Below are 23226 nucleotides of genomic sequence, written 5' to 3'. Positions count from 1 at the left end.
AAAATCACGCAGCCTTACCAGAGTTGTGTCTTCTGGAATCTTTGCAGGGTTAATGATCAGCAAAATACATGCATCCCCCACCCCACCCCGTTTTTGCCAGTTTCCTCCCATATATTTCATTGATACTGCCAGCAGATGGTGCTGTTTTATTGTGTAATTTAGGTTTCTTTCTGCATTTTCAGTGATTTTTAAATGGCGGATTATCCCTTGGAAATGACACAAGAAGCATCGGAGGTTGAAGACGTCATGAAAAGAACCCATGAACTTCTATGCGTGAACAATCACGAGTGCACGATAAATGCCTCGTGTAGAGACACTCATAATTACAAAAATGGATACAAACATGGCTGCATTATGACCAACGGTTGTTCCAGCAAGGAAATGGTTCAGTCTTCCAGAGAATAGTAAGTAGTTCAGGTCTGTTGACAATAATGAATTAGCTGGCTCTCTATTCAGTTAATTAATTAATTAATTAATTAACTGACACAACCACCTGTCTTAAATTAAGATATACCAATGAAGGTATGTCAACACTACCAACCTATGTCAGTTGCACAACAGTGAAATGGCTTTCTCCAATGAATTGTGGGGATTGTGGCTTGGCGAAGGTACTGAGAATTCTGTCAGAGATCCTCCCCCACCCTCAGTCCCTCCTACCCAGAACTAGAGTTCCCAGTATTTCCTGGGAAGAGCAAATGACTGCCAAGTCTGTATCGTATGTACGCCTAGAGATTCCAAACTGGGCTGAACCATTGCAGTAATCATCCTTGATTCCTGATTCTGCTTGTTTTTCTACAGAATGGTAAGCTGTGTATACTGAGAAAAACAAGGGACACTATATTCTTTTATATGTTTTGTTTACATGCCAAATGATGTGTTTGCCTCTAAAAATTCTGAAGCCCAGTTCAATCAAGACGAGTTGGCTGGGGACGAGAGAGGAAGCCATAAGGCGAGGGAAATCCCTGCTCTATCCCATTGCACTTCCCCTCTGTGCTGCCAAAAGAGGGGTGATCTTTCCTTCCGCAGGAGTTGGCTATCAGTTTCCATTTCCCTCCCAAACCACTGTGGACGGAAAGTTAAATAAACCATGTTTGGATCCAATCCTTTCTTTTGCATCCAGCATTTGAAGGAGTCTAATGTGAGACACACTGTAGACAACCCACAACATGTAACCCAAGATGAACTCTGAGGGATACCAGAAAATTCACCTTGAACCTCCAAAAATAGTTTGTATGCAGTCTACTTGAAATATTGCTGCACCAATTATAGGACAAATGTTTCTAGGACACGAATGGGGAACCTGTGGCCTTCCAGATGTTGTTGGACTGTAACTCCCATCATCCCTTGCCATTTGTTATGCTGGCTAGGGCTGATGGGAGTTGCAATACAACAACATTTGGAGGGTCACACTTTCCCCATCCCTGTTCTAAAACAATACATGTGAATTGGTGCACACACCAGAAGCCTGTTACTTCTGTTAGAGGCCTTCCCAAATCACTGATCCTCATTCCAAATTATGCTGTCCCATAAAAACAAGATGTGGCTAGCAAGGATGTGTCCTGGTAATACCTAAAAGAAATGAATGGTTTTCCGTACAGGTTCGAATGTATCTGCTCCCATAATATTAGAATGGAGGGAGTCAAGTGGGAAGGGCAGACAGCAGACCCATGCTTTACACAAGGCATTGTTTTCCAACAGAACCCTGGAGTGTGTGCTCTGTACTCTGGGCGCCCCTCTCTTTCCTTTCCATCTGGAGTGCTGGGAATCATTGCACCCTCATAAAGGATGAGAAGAGCCTCCTCCTCCTGTTAACATTGGTAGACCCTCATACAGAAAAGGGCAGCATTAAAAGGCCCTGGATGGAAGCCAGCCCAAGTGAGTTGTGCAGTGAGAGATGGAACTGAACCATGTCTTATTACACCCACACACAAGTGTGTAGCAGAAGCCCAATGCTGCTTCAGGGAGCGGCATGGGGGGAAGATTTGAAGCCATGGCATGAGAGGGTGCACCCATCATCACCCACTGCTTCTGTGCTCAAAACTGCTCCATCCTAGAAAAGTAGCCATCCAGCTTTTGTGTAACCTGAAATATTGTCCTTAGGTTACAATCCTGTGCACAATTATTTGCTAAGAGTAAGCCCCCATTGAAGGACTTACTTCCAACTATGCACACATGGGATGATGATGTAAATCCCTTTGGAACTCAAGAACAAACCGCAGTGCTTCAGGCTGCAATCCTATGATACTTACCTAGGAGTAAACCCAGTCCATTAAACCCAGCGGGACTTAATTCTGACTAAACAAATGTAGGATTATGTTGCCTGTCCAAATGATTTCAATTGGACATGATTAAGATTTGAGGACTGTGCCCCCCCCCTTTCCCCCCTCTCCCATTGGTCTCTAATGCCTGTTCCCTGCATTAAGGAGCTTATAAACTTAAAACAATAATATACTTTCTGTCAAAAGTATTATTTGCCCACATTGTATCACCTACAGTACTGACATCCTTTTAATTTTAAATGTATTTATTAATAACATTTTACCATAATTTTCAACATTGAGACATTTCCAAGATGACTTACCATTTAAAAATAAATCTCAATCCAAAAACAAAACAATATATAACTAATCTGTGGTGTTTAGCACATTCCCCCTTTCTCTCCATATATAAAATCAATGCTGTTTTTAGCATTGCATGCTGTGTTGCGTGCTTATGTATAATAATGAAAGTGCAGGTTAAAAATAATAAAATCAGCAGATAGCAGTAAAATCAGAAATATAGAGTCTGTCATCAGACACTTTAAGGCTGCAATCCTATACCTATTTGCATGGGAGTAAGTCCCACTGAACTCAATGGGATTTACTTCTGCGTAGACATATATAGGATTGTGCTGTAAATATAATTAAATTTGGTACCTGATGAACCACCCTGAGGAGAGTATTCTATAAACAGGCCACCACCTCATCTCTGACAGTGGTGTCTCAAGATTACATTCTTAACAAGTGGGCATGTTCCTGTAGGACAGCCCTCCCCAACTTGGTGTCCTCCACATATTTTGGACTATAACTCCTTGAATTCCTGACCATTGGCTGTGCTGACTGAGGCTGATGGGAGTTGTAGTGCAGTCTGGAGGGAACCAGTGGGGGAAGGTGATGTAGGAAACAGGGCTATGATCATATAAGTCACTTCATATAGAAGTATGTTTGTCCCAATTAAATCAATGACTTCTAAGTAAATATGTACAAGATCTGAATGTAAGAGAGTAAAGAGAGAAATGTTGGATTCAAGCTAAGTTTGTTTGACAACTGTTCTCCCTAGAGGGAACAGATATGTTGGGAGACTTATCTGAGAAGGACATTTTATCGTTTTTTCTTAAATTGGCAATCAACCACCAACTCCATTTCTATAACAGATGAAAGAAACAAGCTGTGAAACAAACACTTCCAGTCTGATAGAAGAACACTTAAAAGTTAATCACTTTTTAAATATTTTATACTGTTCTGTGTGCAAACTGTCTTGCCAAATGTGGTGATCCTAGTTGGTTTTAGCTGCCTATTGCAAACTAGTAAATCAAACTGGCATGAAATGCCATAGTTACATTTAAATTACTGATTTTAACCTTAGAGGGGCCAGGATTTAGTTTGATCATAGAATCATAGAATAGTAGGGTTGGAAGAGGCCTATAAGACCATCCAACCCCGCATAGTGGGGTTGGACTCGATGGTCCAACTATAGTCCAATCTATAGATCCTACATGATGAAGTCTCAACATGTAGGATCTATAGATTTGCATTTGTAAAGAAGTAGTTGGTGGTAATACTGTAGCATTTTGTAGCCAAGTACCTGGATTCTCCATTATATATGGCTTATGGCACAATCCATCCCTTCTTATGTGCAAAGGTCTGTTATAAGCACACAGTTCTGTGCCTCAGATGTGATCACCCTAGGACCCAATGGATCCTTTTAACTCCACTCTTCTTTTGTGACCACCCTCAGCTGGGAACACGTGTGCTGTGACAAGCCCAACCATGGGAGTCCCATAGGAATTGGGAAGAAATGTATTTGGTTTGCCTTTTAATGCAAACTTGCAAAATTGTGCAATTTTGAGCCAATAGGCAAACCAAAACTCAGTGTTCCTTCAAAATTCACACTTCCCCAAATTTTGCAATGCAGTTCTCAAATCTCATTCATATATATATATATATATATATATATATATATATGAAAATAGTATTCAAAATGCATTATATTAGGAATATTGCTTGCAAAAATGTGTCTATTAGGCAAAATTGTATATAAAAATGCATTTATTTATTTATTAAATTTATTAATCGCCCATCTGGCTGGTCACCCAGCCACTCTGGGCGATGTACAACATACAATAAAACAGTTTAAAACAATAAAATTCTACAATAAAACGTTTTCTAAAATACCCTAACCCACCCCAAATGCCTGCCTGAACAACCACATTTTTAATGCACGGCGGAAGCTCATTAAAGAGGGGGCATGGCGGAGTTCCCTAGGGAGGGAGTTCCACAGAGTGGGGGCCACCACAGAAAAGGCCCTCTCCCTCATCCCCACCAGTCTAGCTGTCCTGGCTGATGGGACAGAGAGAAGGCCATCCGAGGCTGATCTTGTTAAGCGGCCTGTCTGGTGTTGCTGGAAGCGCTCCTTAAGATAGGCTGGGCTGGAACCATATAGGGTTTTAAAGGTCAAAACCAACACTTTGAATTTGGCCCGGAAAAGAAAACTACTGGTAACCAGTGCAACTCCTTCAGCACTGGTGCGATGTGATCTTGCCGGCAGCTGCCTTTAATCAGGCAAGCCGCCGCGTTCTGTACCAGCTGCAGCTTCTGAACCATCTTCAAGGGTAACCCCACGTAGAGTGCATTACAGTAGTCTAAACGAGAGGAGACCAGGGCATGTACTACCGATGGGAGCAGATGGTTGGGAAGGAAGGGGCGCAGCCGCCATATCAGATGGAGTTGATACAGCGCTGTCCGGCTCACAGCTGACACCTGAGCCTCCATGGACAGCTGAGAGTCCAAAATGACCCCCAGGCTGCGGACCTGGTCTTTCAAGGGTAGCCGTACCCCATTCAACACCAGGTCAACATCCCCCAGCCTATGTATTAGAACTGTGCACAAAAATGCATGAGTTTTCATGCAAACTTTTAAAAGAATATATCTCTAAGTTTGAGATGAACCAAGTTTGAGAGTGAAAAAATTCTCAAAGTTTGGGATGAACTAAACATCAGATTGGAAAAATGAGAAACTGAGAGTAACCAGTAACCAAAAGTCATGGATTTGTTCATCTCTAGAGGCCCTTCAGTGCTTCCATTGTGTAATCCCCATCTTCACCACAGTGGTGTGTTTAGTGCATGAGTCATCTCTGCAAAAGATCCCTGGCGCAAACAAAGCCACTGAAATAGTAATGCAACATATAGTGCGCCATATCCCTTCAGGTACCAGCAGTGGAAGGTAAAGATGAACAACTAAGGACCATTTCTGCTTGATTCTAAGATGTTGTGATGAGTTGAACTGGCATTTGAAGGAGCAATAAAACATTGTTACGCTTTGCATGCCAGAATGAGAGCCTTCTTAAGTGGAAAAAACAGCCGTGGGATGTATTCATGTGATATTAAAGAACCACCATTTAGATTCTGTTCTACTGAAAATGTTAAGTCCTCAGTTCAAAAGCTATTAGCCATGTGTATTTGTGTATTTGTCTAGAGTTCTCTCCTTGAGAGGGTTCCACGCTTAAGGGCAGTCTAGAAATAATTTGAGATGATAGATGAGTTGAAACATTTTTGGGAAAACTGTGTGGCAGCTGGCAGAGTTTCTCAGTTTTGAAGTTCTAGAAAGGTAACTGTACTAAACATTTGTGCCTCAGTCCAGTTTAAGTTCATTGTCAATCCTTAAAGTAAGTGGGGTTTTCCTTTGGAGTCTCTCTGAAACCAATGGAACAAGGTAATTTTGACAAATTCATTACTTTCAATGGGACTTGGTCAGAAATAAAGCTAGTTGAGTTGGGCCTTTCTCAGAGGGCTGGCCCCACCACTAGACAAAGTGAGGCAGGGACTTACAGAATAGTAGGGTTGGAAGGGGCCTACAAGGCCATCGAGTCCAACCCCCCAATCTGACTTAAGGCAGCAGATGCTGGGGGAGCAGCTGTGAGGTGGTTGAGGACAGAACTATGGATGCCACGCAGCCTACCCTGCATTCCAGAGATACTTTGCTATTCTCAAGTGTCATGGAAGACACTTTCTCAGTCTTGAAGTAAGGTTCAACTCCTGTATGTGGAGTGGGGGGATGGGGCTGCCATTTTATCCTTCTCCTCAGACAGCAAAACGTCTTGGGCCAGCCCTGCTTGCTAACTGGTGTTAGCATGGATGAATCTATAAGAATGGACCATAGGGCACTAGAGGAAATAGATTATTTATAACATGGATAGGCAGAAAATGAGCAAGTATAGCGCAGTGGTCAGAGTATGTAATGGGACTCAGGAGATCTGGGTTCTAGTCCCCACTTGGCCATGAAGCTCACTGGGTGACTTTGGGCCAGTCACTGACTCTTAGCCTAACCTATCTCACAGGATTGTTGTGAATATAAAATGGAGAGGAGGAGAACCTTGTAAGCTGCCTTGGGTTCCTTGCAAGAGGGAAAAAGGATAATAACAACAACAACAACAACAACAGCTCTCTAAATGTTTTAGACTTCAACTCCCAGCATTCCTGACCATTTGCCATGCTGGCAGGGACTTCTGGGAGTTGAAGTCCAAAATATCTGGAGATGCCCTCAGACACATCACTGTTTGTGTATGTCCAAACTAACATTTTTTATTATATTTTATATTATATCAGGAAAATATGATATAATTGATTGTGCCTCTCACTCTTCATTGTGTAACCTGTATGAATTAACCTCCACATTCGTCATGACCCCCAAATCTCTTTCCTCAGGATTCACAGCCAGTTCAGATCCCAGCAGTATATATGTTAACTTGGTATTAATTTATTCACCACACACCCAATGAGCATCACTTTACACTAAGTGACATAGAAGATCTGTGACTGGATCTTCCTGTATCTTTTTTTTACACTTGAAAGCAGTTCAAGTTTAGGGGCCCCCAAATTGAGTCAGGACTGTGATGCTGGGAGGCATGAAGCCTTTACCTGATGGTGATCACACAAACCCCACACACAAGCTACCCACCACAAAGGGAGAGGGAACAAGTACAATTCATGTACTTCTCTTCCCCCCCCCCCCCGCACACACACACACTTCTTGGCAAATAATAGCATCGAAGGGGCAAGTCCCATTAGGAAAATTGCCCCAGGGAGAGTGTTAAAACTTTGCCTTTCCACTGCATTTGTTTTTAGGTAAAGAAAATGACTCTCGTTCATGTCTCGTTCAGTCCTTACTGACATTGAATCGCATTGCACTTAACTTCTTACATAATTTACTCTGACTATAATGCTTGGACAGAGTGCAAAAGTATTCCCCAAAAAGTTTTCTTTTAAATGAACTGGAACAATCGCTTTGTGACATTTGCTGATATCCACTTCTATATTTTCCGTGTCACTCTTATCCCCAATCTTCTTTCCCTTTCTTTTCAGGGAATGCATTAGCTTGTGATTTCCAGAGATAAAATTCTAATAAATTTGCACTATAAGATGATTCTGATATTCCAGATAAAAATAAGTAAATTTTAAAAATATCAGAATGATTGCCTTTCTATCTGTGCAATGTAACTTTCGATTTCTTTGCATTTTGCCATTACGCCTTTTCTCCCTCCTTGGTTTCCTTGTGTCCTTTTATTTATGAAGGTCTGAGACAAGTATCCATTGTTTTGCCATCTTTTGTGTGTGAGAGAGATGCTGTTACCCACCCTGATCCTAGGAGATAGGGAGGGCTTCAGCTCAAAATCAGCCAATGAACTTCCAGAGATAAATGTTGAAAAGAAGTACTATAAAATCCATCTTTGGTTGCTTCAGTCACAGAATATTAGCTCTGTTCAGAGCTCAAAAGAACAAAGTCATGGGCAACTGTGTTCCAATCCAAAAGAAACCTGATCAGGTTGGCTTTCGCTCTTGTCAGCATTAGGGTTGGGGTAAACCTATCCATGCCACTTATTCGCTGCTGTTTTTTCACACTCTGTTGGTCCAGAGCTCAAAGCAAACATCTGAGGATGGAATGCACCAAGGGGTTTTGTTTTATGGATGAGGTACACGAGAACAACCCTCATTCGGCTGTACCAGGGTCACGCTTCACGCTGAATAAAAATCTCCCAGACGTTTTATAAGGGGTGAAATTGAAAGAATGTTGATCTTAATTAACTCAAATGCATACTGATATGTCCTTAAAGGACATGGGGAGGAGATGTCTGCTGGTATGGCCGCCCATGTCCTCAGGTAGATTATGCACTTGACTGTTACCATATGCTCAACTGAGGATGTCATTACAGCCTAGCCAGGGGAGTGGAACTTGGCCTGAGAAAGAATTTGTTCTAAATAACATTGTGTGGGAATATTCACAATCATGGGTGGTGTATGTTTGTCTGGGTTGCTCAAACAGCACTAACTATGCAGAAAAGCCATTTTTACAGGCTCCAAATCAATTTTATTTCAACTAGATAGTGCAGGTTTCCCCAACCTGGTGCCCTCCAGACTACAACTCCTATCATCCCCTGTTGTAGTTCAACACATCTGAAGGGAACCAGGTTGAAGAAGGTTGAGATGGTGCATTTGTAAGTCAAAAATAATATCAATCAATAAACAGCATTTTATTTATTTATTCGATTTCTATACCGCCTAACTGACAAATGCCCCCGGAGTGGTTTATAATCATAGAAACCTAGAACAAGAATAGAATAGCCACCACCATAATGACGGAGCCAATGAAAAAATTAACAATATTAGGATGGTTATCTACTCTTTATGATGGGCAGATCAAAGGCAGGTTTAGAAATGAATGATCTGTGAGTGCTAACTACTATCACATTGATAAAGTCAAGAGGATATGGACTTGATCAGGGTTGGAAGGAGAGAATCAAGTATAAATAATATTCACCTATCGCTAGCTAGGCAGGTAGTCAGTTCCCAAGATTATGTCACACTTCAGAGCAACCTTCCCCAAACTGGTGCCCTCCAGTTGTTTTGGGCTACAACTCCCAGAATTCCTGACTATTGGCCATGCCAGCTGGGGCTGATGGGAGGTGAAGTCCAAAACTTCTGGAGGGCACCAGGTTGGGGAAGGCTGCAAGAAGGTTGAAATGGCTTAGCTATTGGCAATAAGAGCTTTGAGCTAAGACATGCTGGTGTGTGTGTGTGTGTGTGTGTGTGTGTGTGTGTGTTGGCCCTGCCCCCTTTTGCCTTTGGTCCCACCCACCACTGGAATGTGGTCCCCGAGAGCTTCTCTGAAATGGAATTCAGCCCTCGAGCTCAAAGAGGTCCCCCACCCCTGGACTAGAAGTACAACTCATGTTCCATGCCCCTTTCCCAGCTAGAAAGCCTCATGAGTCTTGTAGTGTTCCCATTCTCTCATGTGTGTTATATAGACTGTTGATGGGACGTCAGGATCCCCATCTCCTGGGTTTCCCTTTATGCTAATCTCCTCCCCATTTCCCAGATTTAGCAGCCCTGAAGCTTTGGGTCAGCCCCCTGTCCAGGATGCCCTGAAGTTTAAGGCTTGTTGAGCTATTGTAGCATATTGTCTATGATCCAAATGACGTAATGCTTGCAAGTGAGTACAGGGCCATCCTTACCATTAGGTAGAGTGAGGTGGCTGCCTGAGGCAGCTGATTTGGGATGTCATGAAAGGACAGCAAATTATTGATTATTTAATTTATTATTGTATTTTTAGTAGGGGAGAGGTGGAGTACAGACGTTTGTGGGATTTTCTGCATCAGGAAACAAAACAACCTGACCAGCCTGGGGCGCCGGGCACTTCACATGCTGCGTAGGGGTGGTATTTGCTGCTCTGCCTCAGGCAGCAAAATGTCTTGGGCTGGTTGGCCCTACCTAAGTGTCATAGTCTTGGTCTCAGCAGGTCCTTTAGATGTGGAAAAGTCACTTCTCACCTTCTCTTCCCACTCCAAATTAGCCCTTTCCAGCAGTGTTTCCCTCCTACGGGGTTTTAAATGTGGGGAAACAAGCATTTAAAAACCACATGAGTAAAAACTGCTGGGGTGTAACTTGGAGCAAGGAAACAGCAGGCAAAGCAAGGGTTAAGTGCCTCTTTCTGCCCCCACCCCAATATCTCCACTCCTAATCTACCCCGTGGGAAGTGGCTTTTCCACATTTAGAGGGCCTAACAGCCTATCACTACATGCATTTGTGTGTAACATGTAATTTGGTCCTCAGAAACTGAGCTGTGGAGTTCCTGGTTCAAATTTTGGCCCCTGATCATGAACTCATTAGGTAGCTTGGGTAGGCTACTGTCTTTTAGCCTGAGTTGCCCATCTGAAATGGATAATAATAGTGACCTACCTTATATGATTTTTGCTGTGAAGATGATGGAGATAACCTAAGGAAAGCACTTTGAACATTCTAAAGGACTCTAGAAATGATAATAATTTTAATTATGTCCTGTGAAGGAGATCCCAAAATAGTTCAAGTCCAAATGAAAGTCACTTGATTTACTAGTTAAGCAAGCATTAAATCAGCCTTAGGATGACATGCAATGAAACACAAGTTCCTGAAATGACATTAAGGGCACAATCCTATGCATGTTTAGACTGAGGAATGCTGGGAGTTGTTGGACTTTTTTTCTGCCTAAACATGCATAGGATTGTGCCTTAAAACAAATTCCTTAATTCAGCAGCAAAAAAATCATGTTACTTTGCACTATGTAGATTCTAAATACTGCCAAGTAGCCCAGTTTTTTCGCTGCTGAATGAATCACTCTTTGATGATCTTCCTCTCAACCTTTAACAACACCAAGGTGGCTCAGGGACCACACAGATCTCTTGTTTACTTATCAGGCTCCTGGGTTGTTGATAATGGTTGAAGTATTTTTCCTCCCTATAAATCTAGTGGTCCTCCCTCCACCCTACAAAATCTAGGCACCTCAAAGCACTCAAGACCCTTCCAATTCATAAATATTAATTCTCTTATACGCCTAGCAGGCTATTACTTTTGTATCCTTTTATGTTCCTCTTATTATTAGATAATGGTTCTGTGTATATATTAAATGCCGAAATATTTTATAGCCGCAATCAAGGTTATGTTTGAATGCAATTAATGCCCTGACATAAATACATAAGTAACCCACCCGCCCACCCCCACCACACCAGGAAATCCTAGCGTTGTATTCACAGGGTGAAAGGCAAGAGTAACGCAGAGACCTCCTTTCTTGTTCTCAACTGAAAGTCACCATTTGAATGGTAGTAGGACTCTGATGAAGGTGTGTTGATATAACAGCTGACAAAGCAACCCTATGCACATTTACTGGGAAGTAAGTCCCATGGGATTAAAGGGCATTTAGTCCATTGGTAAAGTGTGTGTATGATGGCTTCTTTATCCTATCTCTAAGGGGCAAGCTTTACTTACCTGGCACTGGTTACCATCCAAATGACATTTTCAAATGAAACTTGGAAGTGCTGATCAGATTACACTGGGACTTGTTAGTTACATTTTGCTTTTTAATAGTTATAATGTGGGACAGTAGTGTATTTAGAACTCTGATATAAGATAATACCATCTGAATATTTATTTTATTTCTATTCTGCCTTTCTGTGCCCTCCCCAGGAATATTTATTTATTTTATTTCTATTCTGCCTTTCAGCCCCCCCCCCCCCCCGGTGCTCAAGGCAGCTAACAATAAATCTAGCTTAAACAAAACCTTAATTAAAATGTAGTATAAAAACAAATACCTTAAAAACACAATTAAAAACACACAACAGTAAAAGAAGTAATAGCACTGAAAACTGGACTTGTTGACTAGTTGAAATCGAATGGCTTAATAGTTAGCCAACTGGGGCAGGGTGGGGGTATAAACATTCAAGTTTAGGAAGGATATTGAGAATTATTGGTTTTTAAGGATTAAGGGCTTTTTCAAAATAGGGTAATAACATGTAATGATGCTCTCTACCCCAGAGAACCTCAAAATGAGTACATATGAGACAAATGACAACATATGGATGAAAAGAAAAGACCATCCATAGCAGAAGGTAATATAACAGACAGAAATACTGCTTCAATAGCTGCCTTATCATTGCCAAGTGGTTTTTACCTTGTCATTTTCCGATGTTAATAATATGATTTCTCAGGATAAGAAAGAACTATGCATTTAAGATCAAGTTTCCAGGGTTTAAAAAATTACTATTTTTAAATTTGAATAATACAGAGGTGGATTTGTTCGACACTAAGATGCATATCATTAGTGGGAGGGTGGCAGCTAATTTGCAGATCCAGTTGCATGCAAATGGCTTAATTTGAATATATCTTCCTGAATGTTGTGGCAGTAAAACCACAGCTGGAATTTATGGTGTGTATCTTCTGTGATATTGTTATTGTGCAACTGGTCAAGCCAAACATCATGCATAAAAATGCCATATTTTCTAGTGGTCGAATTGTTCTGAATACATTTTACCTTTCTATGTGTTGTGTAAACACCCCAAATTTTGTATATCCCATGAGTGAGTCAGTGAGGCCCCAAAGTCTTTTTTTATAGCTTTCCTTGGGCTTTTCTTGCTTTTTCTATTCTTTCATCATTTTTATACTACCTCCTTCACTGAAGTTGGCCCTCCTAAAAGGAATGGGAGCTTTGATCCTCGCACACTGACAAGGAGATAGAAATAGGGCTTAGGGGGGGAGCACAGGGATGAGTGTGCATTGGCCCCACCCCCTCCGTCTCCACTATTCTATACACTGAATGTCTGCAGTGGGGAGCCAGTTCTGCATATAGGGGTGGCCGGGTCTCCTACTTTAGTACAGTCCTTTATTTGAAGGGCTCCCCTGTCTAAGTCTGGTTTAAAGTAAATGAACCATAAGAAGGAGCCTTGAAGTTGCCCATCCAGAGTCAGCACCCCAACAGCAGACTGAGCAGGCACACAGGTCACCCAATCAGCCTTCTTCATGATGTATTGTATTTCTATTTAAATTAGTTGTTTCTAAATGTGCATTTCCTCATGTACAATAGCATATGCAAAAGATATGTGTCCTCTTTTTCGGCAATGTATAAGTGGCCATCCTATCTTCATGCATGGGCTCCTCGCACAACTGAGAATCCTGGTGTCTGTGAGCAAAGAGCTGGAGTGAAGCTCCAAGTGAGCTGTTAGCCCAACAAAGGCCTCAGAGAAGACTGAGGGCTTATATCCATGCTGTCTTCATGGTTCAGCAGTTGCAGCTGGGTCTGCTTCCTCACTGTTTGCAGGTGGTGCTTTCCCCTTTTCTGGAGTTGACACTTGCTCCTGAGTAGACCTTGGGAAGAAGGGTCTTCTGGTGGCCAAGCAGGTACTCCAAGGACTACTGTTACACCTGGTCCACCACCACTGGTGCTCTGAAGAGCCAAGGGATGAGGGAGGAGAGCCACGAACCAAGGCAGAGCTCACGATGGGGTCAAAGCTGTTCTTCAAGACCTCAGGCAAGACATCCCTGTGACGGGACTCCTCAGGTTGCCCCACATCCTCTGTGGGAGTGGCATTTGCTACGTAATACCAATCCTCCTCTAAAGAAGAAGTCTCTCCTGGGCTTGGTTGGCCAGGAGCCTGACACCTGGAAAATCAGGGTTCTAAATCATACGTGGAGCCTACACTAGTTGAGAAGGCTCCCCCCAGCAGAAATTACTTCAGAAATTATTGTGTGGAGGGCTACAAGACAGGCGACTAGGATGCAATGGAGAGGGAGGGGCCAATGGGCTCATCCTGGCTTTTCCCCTCATGTAATTCTAATCATATGGGAGGTGAACGTTTGTAGTGAGCCAAATACAGGAAGCCTTTTTAATAGCAGAAAACACAGGACTTCGGAACATTATTTTTAAATGATGCTTCCCATGATGGAAAAGTAGTGATAGATGTCTTACCAGGACCATGTAACACAATTGTACGGTGTGATGGACTTGTACAACGTGTTGTTTTTGGAACCAGAGTGGGGAAGACAGATATCCAAGGCCTGAAATACACTCTTCAGGTAATGAGATTAAAAGTACTCGATACTATCAGGAGTAACCACAGTTATATCAGATACTGCCACAAGCAAAGTACCATATGTAAAGTCGTTTGGGAAGAACTAGTGGAGCTACAAAAATGGGGTCAGAGTTACATACCCACTCTATCATTAATAGACTGTGACTAACACTTATCACCTGTGGTCAACAGTGGATACCGGACATTCTGGAATTAGAAAAAATTTCCGGTCATTATAAATGTCTCTAAATTTGGGAAGTGGGCAGGTCTTTGTGAAATTTCAAGAAAGAAATAATGACTGACTACCCATGAGGCCACTGACAAGAATATTGCATAGTACCTTCATTCCTTAAAGGCAAAACTGAAGTACTTTGGCCACATAATGAGAAGACAGGACACCCTGGAGAAGATGCTGAAGCTAGGGAAAGTGGAAGGCAAAAGGAAGAGGGGCCGACCAAGGGCAAGATGGATGGACGATATTCTGGAGGTGACGGACCCAACCTTGGGGGAGTTGGGGGTGGCGACGGCCGACAGGAAGCTCTAGCGTGGGCTGGTCCATGAAGTCATGAAGAGTCGGAAGCGACTGAACGAATGAACAACAACCTTTATTCCATCCCTCTCCAGTCAGAGACTTGATGATTACTGGCTACATCTGCAAATAAATGTGGATCTTCCCTTGGAATCTAACTACCTTTTGTAAAGATTTATTATAATGGGCATTTCAACTGCCTGGGGCCCCACTCCTGAAGCAAGTCGTTAGGAGCCTCAAATCTAAAGGTGCTGTGATGTGAGTTGCATGTTCAGTCGCATACTATACATAAGCAGGATGAGATGTTTAACCAAGATCTGGCATGGCAGTGAAAGACTTGAAATGCTGTAGCTCTACCTAAATTGCATTCTTCCTTCCATTATCCCTTCTTCTATACCAAAACTTTTGGGTTCAAGGGTCATGCTTGGTCATAGATTTCTCATGCATCAAAAGCAGCACAGGGCTTGGGCAATGCGCTGTCCTTATTGTGGTAATCTCCTGTTGAGCAGATGTTAAACAGAGATCCATTCATTCATTCATTCTCTGGCAGTATTTTAAAAGTGTAGTGATAACCCCAGCATCCAGCTGGCCTCCATCCCCTATCACAATAAAATGTGTTCTCATAGCCACATCAGTGCAAGATGCACCAAGAAATAGTTAGTTGATGCAGAGTTGGGCTGCCAGGCCCTGCATTACGACCCTGGCTTAAATTAGAATGCTTAAAGGGGTGCCATGCCTACAGACACTTGGAAAATTCTCTCTTCCAAGTTATACCCAGCAAATTCAAGTGAGGAACAGGACTTTGCTTTGAGTATTGCTGGCATATTTTACCTGAAGTAGAAAACAGGGATACTCATTAACATCTTTCTTTTCTTGCCCATTTTGAAGCACTCCCCCCACCCCAACAAAAGTCATAACAGGTTAACTTGAGAGACTGTGAAGACTCTCCCTAAAGTACTCAACCCTCAAGAGATCAAACAGGAAGTTGACAGAGCAGAGCAGGTTATACATGATGGATGGATGTACATAAATCACTTCCTCAAAGAGAAATTGTTCTAATTCACTCACTAGCAACCAACTGCAAAGGTTCTCACAGATATACAACACCTCCTCCCCAAAAGGTTCCCCAAATGAGAATAATAGATTATGGTCCGAAAACTGCTGGGGAAAAAGTAGGCAATGTGTTAACAAAATGGAGGGGGGGAAACAGCAGTCTGAAAAGCAAACAAGTATGCAAAAGAAATGAACAGTGCCTGTCACCACAATCCAGGTAAAGTTACTTGTGACTAAGGCTTGGTACATTACAGGAGCATAAAATATTTTCTCAGGGCGCATGTTCTCAAAACCTACCAATGGGGTTTCTGACTAGCAAATGGGTGTACTCCTGGACTGTTTTCAGAAACAAGTAGGATTTATTTTGAGGATAACAGGATAGGAATGTTTGGGTGAACAGGTGACTTAACGACAACTGCATAAATAATGCATTTGCTTACAGCAGAACTAGCACTATAGTTCCCATTTCCCTAAACTGCTCACAACTTCTTCCCCTTTCCCAGCTGCCCACCTTCTTTTCATGTCCCTTATAACCAGCTACATAAAGTCACTACAATTCCATCCCCTCCCAGCTGGACACTTCCCCCTATGAGGTTCACTTATTTAAGAAAATTTTTTTTCCAGAAGAGCTAGTTAAGGGGGGGAGCGCGGTGGCAGCAAAGCTCCTTATTAAGGGAGCAAGTATTTTGCTATACACATTAAGTACAACTATACTGTATAACAATGGGGTAACAGGAAGTATTTTGGAGGAGACTTATAGCAGCCTTCCCCAACCTGGTGCCTTCGAAAGGTGTTGGACTGCCATTTCGTTGAGCTTAAGAGCTGATTCATACACATTACTTTAGTGGTGTGGTTGCCACATGGGGGGCCCATGTCACAGCTGTAACGTATATACTGTAATGGGGTGCATAACCTCGGATCTGGGAGCTAAATCGGGCCCACCAGTGTTCACCAGAATGCTCCCATGGTACCTTCTCTTGGCCCTTTTCCCCCAACCACTGACTGATTGGCAACTTCCTGGCATTTGTGCAGTTGTTCTCCCATTCTAAAAATGTAAAATGCCTCTCCTAAGGTGTAGTTACTGGCAGTAGGAACTTTAAGCTAAAACGTGCCAGTATTTTTAGCCTTCCCCTTTTGCCTCTGGCCCCACCCACCAGTGGAAGGGTGCTGTTGCGCTCATGCCCTGCTTGTGGGATCCTGGTCGTCAGCTGGTTGCCCACTGCATGAACAGAGTGCTGGACTAGATGGACTGATCCAGCATGGCTCTTCTTACATTCTTAGTGGCCCACAAGAGCTGTTCTTAAATGAAATTCAGCCCTCAGGCGGAAAGAGTGTCTGCACCCCTGGTATATAATGTATAAAGATGGACTCACCTTTCCATGCCAGTGCTGGACCTTTCTGAAGGAGGAGGAGGACTTGAAAAGTAAGGGAGCAGCCGAAATCACTTTCTTTTGGATTTTTAAGTGTTGGCTTAAAGAGAGAGGGGGAATTTGTGAGCTAGACAAATGCATGGCAGGGCTGTCGTGGAGAATGAGGTTGTCATCATGTTACCTGAAAACAAAATACATACCTATGCCCCACTACCACTATTACCCCTGCTGCCACCTAAATCGGGTCCTGGATAAGATGACCATTAGCTCAAGTACGTTTGCGCATTGGCCACATATTACCTCTTGTTCCTTCCACCGCTAGACTGTTATTAATTTTAAGTGACGTACATTTCTGAAAACATTTGAATGCTGGGTTTTGTTCCAACAGAAGGAGGTCCAAGCTCTCAACCCATGAGCTCCATTTTTCACCGTATTCCATTTGTAACAGATGCATTTCCCCCGACCTCCCCTCACCCAGTCTATAATGGAAATGCTGACAGATCCCTCCTTGCAACAGCATTAGCAAAGGCTGCTCTAATAAAGTGTATGTTTCAGTATGGATGTACACAATAAATTGCTATTCAAAGCCCAAGCCATGTCATTTCCTTCCCTAAACTGTAGAGAACATAAGAGTGCCTTTGTGCTCGAGACAAGCAGTGATTTGGCTCAGCTCATTGTGTGGGTAAGTCAAAAATCTTTAATCAGCCTCCTACTCTAGCCGTCCCACTTAACATTAATGCCAACAGTTGCTGCAGCTTTGAAGATTTCATTCCAGAGGTTCAGACAAGTCAATCCAAAGTGCTACATATTTCTCACACTTGATCCAATGGGGCTTCTAGATTTTTTAAAAACATTATCAAACAATGGTGCAAAATAATTGCACAAATGCATATACAAATACACATTTCATATATATATATATATATATATATATATGTCTGTGTGTAGGCACGCATCTGTATGTGCATGCGCACAAGTGTATATATATTCATATATGTATATATATATATATATATATATATATATATATACACATATATACATACATACACACAATTTGGTTGAAATGGCTAAGTCTACAAAAGATTACTTCTGCAAAAACAGAAATACATTTAGGAGCATATAAGGTTTAGCTGGAGGGCAGCTCAGTATGTTTCTGATTATGTGAATGACCCTCACCCTGAAATCCTTTTGTAGAGGAGCCTTTATTCTAGACAACCTACTGACTAGCAAATGATCTAACAGATTTCACAGCACATAAATTAATAGTTAATATGGTATTCCAAATTCAGACTCCATCATTCCAAAATCAGTTACAAAACTTTAAATTTTACAATAGTGGCTTTCAAAACATTAATAAACGTAATTAAAACTAGGTTATGTGGGAAATTGTTTTATTATTAACTCATTGGGCAAGACTGGCCAAAATGTCTGGGCTGGCAGCTTTTTAAATCTTTTTCATGGCTACCCTAAATATAAGGCATGAATGTTTCATTCTCAGCTTATCTGACTGGAAATATATGCAGCCAAATTTATATAGAGATGAGATGGAGATAGATAGTTCATTCTGGAAGAAAATTGGATTTCTGTAGCTTTTTCCATTGTGTGCTATTATCACATATACCAAAACCAGCTTACTCCATACATGAATTTTGGAGAGCTGTCTCTTGAGTAACTGGGTCATGGATAACTGTGAATGTTTGTAACTAGGAATGACCAGATGAGAACATAGAAAACTGTCTTATATCAAGTCAGAATATTGGTCCATCTAGCTCAGTATTGTCTACACTGACTAGCAACATCTCCCAGGGTTGTAGACAGTTTTTTCCAGCCCTGTGTGGAGATTCCAGGGATCAAACCTGGGACCTCTTGCATACAAAGCATGTGCTCAAACACAGAGCTGCATCCCTTCCCCCCAATTACATCATAGTTGCCAGGATTTGAACCTGTGCTAGTACACCTCAAGGGTGTTCTAGTCGACCACCTTAACTACTTGGCCATGTCTATTCCTAGTAAGTTAGTGTGGGCCCATTCATTCATTCATTCATTACATTTCTATACTGCCTATTAGCCGAAGCTCTCTGGGCAGTTCACAACAATGAAAACCACAACATTCAGCATAAGATATATTATAAAAATGTAAAAATGTAATACTACTGTATAAAATAAAAGTAAAAACCAGAATAAAACCTAGCAGCAATGCACAGATTTAAAATACAATAACAGATTTAAAACAGCAGAACTAAAAGTGCCATGTCATGGGTAACGTAACATTTTCAACTGTTTCCAGAGTCCTGGGTTATATATAGATATAGATATACACACACAGCTCAGGGTGAACAATAGTAAATGTTGTGTATATTCCCCCATGGCCAGACTAAAGATGTAAAGTATCCAGCCATTTTTAAGGCATGGGGAACTACCCCCCCCCCAATCACATCCCACTCCCTAAACAGAAAAATTAGTAAAGTATAAAAATATGGAATACATCTTTTTCCGTGGGGGTAGTCTTTACAAATCTAAAGTCACTTTGTTACTTTAGGAACATAAAATGTATTATGTATAACTTGGTTTGCTCATAAAATTATCATTAAAAATAAAAACATTTAAAAGTAAAATCAGTAAATTTGTAATTATTATCTGAATAAACTATAGGTTTAAATTTAATATGCCAGACATGATAATCTTATGAGCAAACCAAGTTATACATTTTAGGTTCCTGCTTTATGTCTGACCACAGAGAACGTCAGCAAGATAGTCTCAGAAATGTCTGCATCATCCTAGAAGCCAGAAGAAGCAGGAAGAGCTGGAGGAAGAGGAAGACTGGTGTACAGCATCTGTTCCTGTTTGTGAGGAAGGTTAGGGACCATCCTAAACTTGTTCCTGTTTGTGAGATGGAGTTTAGGGAAATCTGGTCTGAAGGCAAAGTTACTCAGAGCTTATTTAGCTGGAAAGGCTGACTTACCTATTAGGAATGGTAACCAAGCACATTTAATGTTAAGAACTTTTAAGCAATCTCAACCTATTATTTGAAGAGCAGCATTTTTTCCCCCCTTTGTAAATAATTCCCTTTAATAAACATCTTATTTTGAAAGGTTGTGTCTAGTGGTAGTGTTAATCCCATGCCTATGCCATAGGAAGCAGACTCTTTTTGGTAGAGAGGGTTTGTTTTGGTGGACGCGGTTAAATAGCTGAGGCCCATTCATTAACTGAGGTCCAATTGTGAACTTTGTTAAAAACTGTGTCAGTGAGTTCCATAGATCCAAGCCCCCAAGTGTTTTTTTAAGAAATGTAGGTGGGATAGTAACCCATACATTGTTGCTTCGCACATGGTGGCTGTGGTGGATTAACCTACAGTGTTTCCTGCACATGTGGGTTTTAGAACTACATGCATTGACTGCTACAGCATCTAATTAGAAGAAGCCCAGAAACAAAAGACTCTACAGAACATAGCGCAAACTTTCAGGAATGCTCATTTTCTTCAGATATTATGATATAATGTATCTAGTCACATGTTGGGAAACTTAGTATGTCTTAGAGTATCTCTAAATGTCTATCAGTAAAAGATACATTAGATCAATAATTTTAATAAGGAATGGAAGAAATAACTGTGTCGGAAAGGATATACAGAGGATTAAAAATACATTCCCCCCCCCCCATCATGTCTTCAACATTTCCAGAAATTTTATATCTCTACTTTTCCTATAAAAGCCTTCCTATGATGTAGTTTTTAGAAACCATTGGGGGCACAGGGAGTAAAGGCCAGGTAGCCTGTCTTAATCATTTTATTCATCATTCTAATAGAACACATATCATAATCTGAAATAATTCAGTTCTTTAAACCCCCTCCCCCAATTTTTTCAGGGTGTTTCCCCCAAGGCCTTCACATCTCTTGGTCAGACCCATTTTTAACCGTATGGAAAGTATTAAAATGGTATTTTCACTCACATTTGATTCTGGGGTGGTCCCTCCTTGTCTACTTTATTACCGTGGTTCTGAGGCCCTATAGGCCAAAACAGACATTAGTTTAAATGTGTGCCTAGGAGCTGTGTGTGTGTTTGTTTTTAAAAAGCCTCTAGAGTAGGTGCAGGAACCCAGATCTGGATCAGGTCCCTGCTCTGGGGGATATTGGGTTTTTAAGATCCAGATTAACCCTGCTGTGCCTACTTCAGAGTAAAAATGAAAAGACGACATAGCTATCAGACGCCCATATCTGTTTCCGCCCTGACGCAGCCATTCTAGCCAGCCTTAATGGGTTTTGAAGGAACTGGCATCATCTACAATAACAAAGAAAACAAAAGAAATGCAAGATGATATGTCAAACATTTGTTGTTTTTTATTCAGGCATTTAACTACTTTAGCAGTATCCAGATGATGAAGATGTGTTTTAAGTATCATGTGGTAATACAGAAGCCCTAGACTAGTTTAAGAAGCTAGGGAAAGGAAAGTTTGAGACATAGGCTGAGAAGATTAGTCTTAAAGGAGTGGATCTAATACAGGGAATTCGACTGTTCCCCTGCCTGTGTGGTCAGTACAAAGTGTGAAGTGACAATATTCGGCCACTGGAATTTCATAGTTATCACTCTTACGAAACACTAGTGATATTCCTGGAACAGGAAACAGGTGCACTGAAGCGGTAATGAAAATTAGACCCATTTGATTTTCCAGTGGCCATTCCTGTAGATCAGGGCAGAAATGCATATCTAGGGGAAACATGGGATTCCCACCTCTCTGTCTGCCATCAACATGCTGGGGTGCTGGTGATGGAATTGGCAAGGGAGAATTTATTCACCTTCTGGAATCCTTCCCTGGATGTGCCCTTAGTCTGACCAGCAAACGTGACATAGGAATTGTGGCTGTGGGAAAAGTGATCAGGGCAGGTGTTGCAGAGTAAGGTCAGTGGGCGGAGGAAGGGTTAAGCATCCTTTCCTCCTGTCACTTCTTCCAGGAAAAATCCTTGAAATCCTACCTGAGAATGAATGCATACTTTTGCGTTTAGGCACTCTAGTGCCTCTCTTTCTAGTGAGAGCCAGTGTGGTGTAGTGACTAGAGTGTTGGACTGGGAGTCAGGAGATCTGGGTTCTAGTCCCCACTCAGCCATGGAAGCTCACTGGGTGACTTTGGGCCAGTCACAGACTCTCAGCCCAACCCACCTCACAGGATAAAATGGAGGAGAAGGAGGACTACTTACGCCGCCTTGGGTTCCTTAAGGAGGGGAAAATGTGGGATATAAATGTAACAGATAGATAGATAGATAGATAGATAGATAGATAGATAGATAGAGCTCTTGGTAACAGGGCTGGTGTCAAGGATCGGCACGGTTGGGCACCTGTCAAGGGCCCACACCCTACAGGGACCCAGGGACAAGAGCTTCCTGGAGTTGCTCCTTCTCTTCACCATGGCAACCTGCTTATTCACCTGCCTGTTGCTCTGGGTCATGGTGGTGGTGAGAAGAAGCAGAAGTGAGCAAGCTGCCGCCTGCTTGCTCCCTGGTTCTCTGCCTGTTAAACCAGTGCTAGCAATGCTGAGAAAGAGGATGAATAGAAACAGCAGCTGGTGACTCTGCTGGTGAGAAGGAAGACTCCCTGAGGGAGTGGAGCCATTAAGGGTGTCTTGCCCAAGGGACTTCGAAACATTGGAGCCAGCACTGCTGGGAAAACAATAGAACTGAACATCCTATTTGATACTGTCTATTGAGTCAGCATGAGATAATTCCTTGGGATCAGCCGTGAGGAGGAAATCCTCCTCTATTGATTGGGTAGTGTTGTTCAGCATAGATACTTTTTGGTGGGCCTATACATTTTGTCCACAAGAAATCTACGCATTCACACAGTTAATTATACCAAGGGTTTCACACTCAAATGGGCTGGAGAGTTGAATTTATTGTCATTTCAGCTTCAATAACCTACCAGCAGCCCTTTCTTTTTGTTCTTGCACAGAGACATCACATATTTCATATCATGCCAAAAGGCAGCTATAACTCATAGATTAGTGCCTGGATATCATACTTAGAAGATTTGTTAGATTTCATTTGCCTAGGAATTCAATTTATTTTGCTAGATACAAACATAATTGCTACTCTCCTATATATATATATATATATATATATATATATATATACTTTGTTTTTAATCACTGGCAATGTCT

This window comes from Heloderma suspectum, chromosome 1 (assembly GCF_057233095.1).
Source record: "Heloderma suspectum isolate Gila_16-S chromosome 1, 16-S_ref, whole genome shotgun sequence".
In the NCBI taxonomy this organism is placed as follows: domain Eukaryota; kingdom Metazoa; phylum Chordata; class Lepidosauria; order Squamata; family Helodermatidae; genus Heloderma; species Heloderma suspectum.
This window is presented reverse-complemented; position numbering follows the sequence as displayed.